The sequence below is a fragment of the Pteropus alecto genome, unplaced genomic scaffold (assembly GCF_000325575.1).
Source record: "Pteropus alecto unplaced genomic scaffold, ASM32557v1 scaffold40, whole genome shotgun sequence".
Lineage (NCBI taxonomy): Eukaryota > Metazoa > Chordata > Mammalia > Chiroptera > Pteropodidae > Pteropus > Pteropus alecto.
In genome coordinates this window covers 5,262,204-5,267,736 of record NW_006431919.1, presented here as the reverse complement: position 1 = coordinate 5,267,736, position 5,533 = coordinate 5,262,204, and positions in this window count along the sequence as shown.

Sequence of the window (5,533 nt, the reverse complement as noted above, 5' to 3'; positions counted from 1 at the left end):
TATAAACTGTCTCAAAGAATACCAATTTAGACAAGGTCACTCCAAGATCATGATTAAATGAGATTAAGCAAGTGCACACCATAATTTTGTCTGGCTACAGTCAAAAACAGGGTTGCTGTGTCACCCACAAAATATCAGATACCTCCTCTCTTGGTTAAAATGAGTAACTGTTAATTCTTTACTAATTATGCTTTTCTCTCACCCTAGTTTGCCCTCCTCATATATAAAATTTATTGACACTCAAGCATAGAATTCCTACCCACCCCCCATACACACTTTCCGACAGCATCTAATCTAGAGCAAACTCTTTATTCCACAAATCACCGAACCAAAGCTCAAATGCTATACTAGGTTCTAAAGCCCCCTTGTTCAGACAACCCATGGTTCCCATGGTGTGTTCTTCCTTGCTGCAACAATAAACTGAACTTGTTCAACTAGTCATGTTCATAGTGGTCTCTGACTGAAGGACACTGACATGCTTTAAGAGGCTAGAAAACTAAAAGGTGCATTTCTAGACTCCCTAATAGCTCAAGGTCAGTCATACGACTTTTCTGCCAATCATTTATTCCTCTGCAAGATTCAGATAAGGAAGAGAACAATGTGAGGGGGCCATCATAGACTGAAGAGTACATAGTCTGGCAAGCACAGTGCACAGGAATCTGGCCCTTTAGGCCAGATTCAGCTAAGGCGGAATCCTAGTACCACGACCAGAGCATCGAGGGTAATCTTTCCAATACAAGTCTTTTTAAGTTTTTTTCTGACTCTAAAATCTAATTCTTGGGCCCGCTTGGAAATCCTGTGAACTATCTAATATTCTTTAATAATTACCTTTTGCTTAAATTAGTCTTGCGAGATGTTGGAATGGGAAGCTTGCGGCCTTAGTGTGGGGTCTTAGACTGAGGCTCCACTGTGACAGTTAACAGGATGCCAAAGTGATTGCAAGAGCGTCACTTCCAACTCCCAAATAGTACTCAAGTTCATCTGTCGGCCAATTCTAACCCAGGATCATAGAGAAAGGGATTCTGGGAAATTTAGTTTTAGGTCAACCAGTGGGCAATGGAATAATCCAGCATATTCCCACATAGAGTTCTTAATTTTCTCTGTATGTTTGTCTTATGCCCTTTTCTCATGCCTAATTATTTTTACTTGTATTTAATTGGACTCACAGGATCTATTTTATTTTTTTCAAAGAACCAAGAGTTAGGAATGTTCTATTATAAGTAGATTGTTTAAATTAACTTTAAGAACAAATTTCTGGTTTTAGGGCAGTATAATTTTAAGAAGTGGTCTACATAATTTCTATTTAGGAGACTCTACTGAGGTCTTCTTTGTGTTAAACCTAGACGCTATCTTACAAATTCTTACAGTCATTTGAAAAGGATAGGTATTCTCTGTAGAATAGTTTGAAATACCTATCAGAGGTTTTATTGTCACAAACCACCTCAGATCTGTGGCTTAAACAATAGGAACTTATTATTCTTCATGAGTCTACAAGGTCAGTTTGTGGTGATTTTTCTAGTCTCAACAGAGCCCATTCATGCTTCTGTAGTCAGTTTGGGGTTGGGTAGGCAGCTGTACTAATGTGGGCTGGGCTCTCTCACATGTTTAGTGGTTGGTTGGCTATACGCTGGGGCCCCCAGGTCTCTTCCACATGGTCTCTCATCCTCCAGCAGATTAGCCTCGGCATGTTTACATGGTAGAAACAGAGATCCAAGAAAGAAGCAGCAAGCAAGGTCTAGGCTGAAAACCTTGCAAACTGTCACTTCTGCCATATTCTGTAGGCTAAAGAAGTCATAAAATCAGCCCAAATTCAAGAAGTGGAAACAGACTCCACCTCCTTAATAAGAGAAGCTGCAAAGTCACATTGCAAAGAGCATGGATAGAGGGAAATGGTGAAAACAGATAATTTAAATCTGAATTCCTTACCCTGGGGTCCACTATGGATACTTGAACTTACAGATGACCTTCAGGAGGTTTAGAAATTTTCTCAAATTGACTTCAGAATATGTTCCTCCATATGTTCATTAAACAACTCTTAGGTTCGTTTAATATCTTTTCCTTAAATTCCACTTTGTTTCAAATTAATATTGCCGTCCCTTACTTTCCAGAGTGGAATTTTTATGAGTCTCCTTGGGCCATAAGTGAAAATAATTCATTCAAGTTTCTATTGGACAAACATAAAAAATATTTTCAGTGCACAAGTGTGATTCACTTACCAATATCTCCTCTCTCCCGTGCAACGTATTTGTGATTTCATATAACAGTTATACCCTAAGTTATACATTAACAAAGTTTATAATAGGCTGGTTTGACTTAAGAAGAAAGGTTAAAATCTTTATCATGCAGAGATCTGAACCTAGACAGTCACTTCAAAGACAGGGGCTTAAGAGATGCCATCCCTAGAAGTGTTCAGTTAACGATGTCACCTATACAACTTTCTCCTGCTTTTCAATCTGTCTGGAAGCTGACCTACTCCAAAACAGTTTTAAACCCACATATACGATGAACCCTGCTTAATTAACTAAAATTATTATTTTAACCTCTGTATTAAAATGAAATGCATGGGAAAATCTAATTACTTTTATCGCTTACAGAAAAACACGTCCATTTTATTTTGTGATATTTGCACTATCCTTCACGTCTTTCCCCTTGGGCTTAATGGGAACCTTATAAAGTTTGGTAAATCTGAGTCAGCTCCAAAGATAGTATATTTCTCATTAGCATCTCACATCCTGCAGACACCTTAATTTGTGGAAGGATGAGGTGGTCCTAATGTTTATACTGTTAAAAACAAAACCCAAGTGGGCATCCTGAATACACAACTCTTTATTAATTCACACATTTGTCATTTTTACCCTTTCTCCTCATTCTATCTCTTTCAGGAAATAAACTTTCCCCCCAAAAAAGCAGTAGCTATTTTTCAGGGTGCCCCGATACCTACTCATATAGCCCTGTTCCTCTACTTGCATAATATTCAGCACAAAAAATGCAATGACTGATTTACAGTCTGTCTTTCCCACAAGAGTGTGCGCTCCAGGGGGCTGGGGCTGTTTCCTCTTTCACTGCCTACAGCCTCAGAGCCAGGCATACAACGGTTGTCAAATTATGTTGAGTAGAAAAAAAAAAAAAGCTAGACATTTTTCAAAAAACCTATCATATGTTAAAAGTCAGGATAACGGTTACCTTTGGGGGAGAGAGAAGGGCAGTGACTAGGAGAGGGCATGAAGGGAACTTCAGGGTTGTTATCATGTTCTAGTTCTTCAGCTGGTTACGTGGGCGTGTTCACCAGTTGATCATTTACTGAGCCATATACTTGTGACTGGTACACTTTCTGAAGGTGCTTCACTCCGACAAAAAAGTTTAAGCCTATCATAATTCTCTGACAAAAAAAAGAAGGAAATTACAAGCATTCAGAATTGCCAATAAGGAATAATTAATAGACATTAGTTTCTGAACACGTAAAATTAAACTTCAAAAGTCGGGACCAAAATGTTCTTATGTGTTAGGAAGTGCACTCTCAGCCATGGAAACCAACCAGATGTACTCTGTATCACTCACAATGGGGAAGATTTATCAACATAGATAATGCATAGAAAGTGCTTATAACAGTGCTATGTACATACTGCTACATGTTAGCTATCATTACACATTTTTATCACATTAGCAGTTCCCAATGAGGGTTTAAGCTTAGATCACAAGTAAACTTCCTTCATTAGAATCCAAGGTCATTAGAATCTTGTCCTTAACTTTTTCAGAACAGCTTTAACAGCCAGACTGAAGCAGTACCTTCATTTACACACTTTATAGTTATGGAGTCCATATCACCACCTGGCTTGTTTTAGTCACACCCAAGCAAGTCAAAATTCCAAGGCTAAGAATCATGGAGCATCTATACTAAAAGACAGCAGAGACCCTCTGGTCTAGCGTTTCTCCCGCATGCGCATCACTGGGGCATTTGTTCAAAGTGCAAGCCTCCTATCTCCCATACCAGATTCTGATTCACTTGGTCTGAGAGTAAGGTCCAGGAATTTGCATTTTTTAACAAGTTCTTCAAGTGATTCTGAAGAAGGTAGTCTACAAAGAACACTGAGCCTCTCGTTTTCCAGATGAATGAAACAGAATACAGGGAAGGAAAGGCTCTTGCCCTGGTTTCTGAGTATGCCAGGACTAGAATGAAGGTCGTCTTTACCACTCATGTTATTTCTATGACTCCATGCTATAATGGCTTAGGATTCCAGAATGGATCCATCTTAAACCTCAGTGGATTATTCCACTGAACCCTTTGCCCTTTTACCCACACATTTGGTGAATTGTAGGTTAAAAAAAAAATCTGTAAATTCAGTAGGTAAGCAGAACCAGGCAATATTCACAAGCTCTGTGACCCCAAGACAGCTATTGAAATTTTGTGTGCTTTGGTTTATTCCTTTATAAAGTGCCAAACAATACCTACGTTTGCCCAATGTTGTGAAGTAATGTAAAATAACACTAGCACAGAGCTTGGCAAATAAGGTTCCAGTAAATAGTACATCTTAAAACATAGCACTAAAACAACATTCTTCATTCAACTAGAGGAGTGTACTCAAAATGTGGTCCCCTACAAGAGAATCACCTGGAAATGCCTGTTTAAAACACAGATATCTGGAACAAGACCCAGTGAATCGGAATCATGAGGACAAGACTCAGAAGCCTATATTAATAAGCAAGCACCCAGGTTCTTCCTCTGCGTACAGAAAAAAGTGTGAGAAACACTGGACTAGGGCTGAGGACAGGGTGTTTCTTGTCAACGAAAACAAACGTATCAGTGAGACCCAGGTAGTGCCAAACACTCTAATTCAATGCTAACAATTTTCCGCTAACAAGAGGTGAGTGAGTGCCACCTACTGCCTCATTTTAGAATGCAATGCTGAGATTGGTTCGATTCCTCTCAGTAATTGAATTCACTCTGACAAATAAATCAATCCTAAACAAGATATCCAAGCAACAGAAAGCATTGTTAGGAGGAGACATGAAAACAGTCTTTATTAAACAAGAAAACTTTCTGAGTTAAAGGGTTTTTGGAGTTTTAGATTAATATATCTAATAAACTCCTGTAATTTCAAGTTACTGCTAAACAGTAAAAGAAAATATAATCCCTCATCCTATACTGACAGTGAAAAGAAAAACAGAACCACAGAATGCCCTAAAATTCTGCAATGAGACAACATGCAGTTACGCTCATCTCCACCACTCCCTCCTCAATTCCCAAGAGAAGACCACGTGAAACACAGACAAGCTTTCTTATCTGATAACATTCCACTCGAGTCCAATATCAAAACTTCCACCTGCAGGACACTAGTTAGAAAGTTAACATTCCCTTCAAAGGGTACTCAAAAAAGCCTTCTGAATTATAGTCTGTTACTAGTTAAAGCTGATTCTCCTTTCCAAGTTGCAAATGCATAAAACATACCCAGAAGCTCAAGAGAGATGGACGATCTTATGAATAATCATATAAAACTAGCTGTTATACTTTGTATGTCAATAATTCAATGACAAA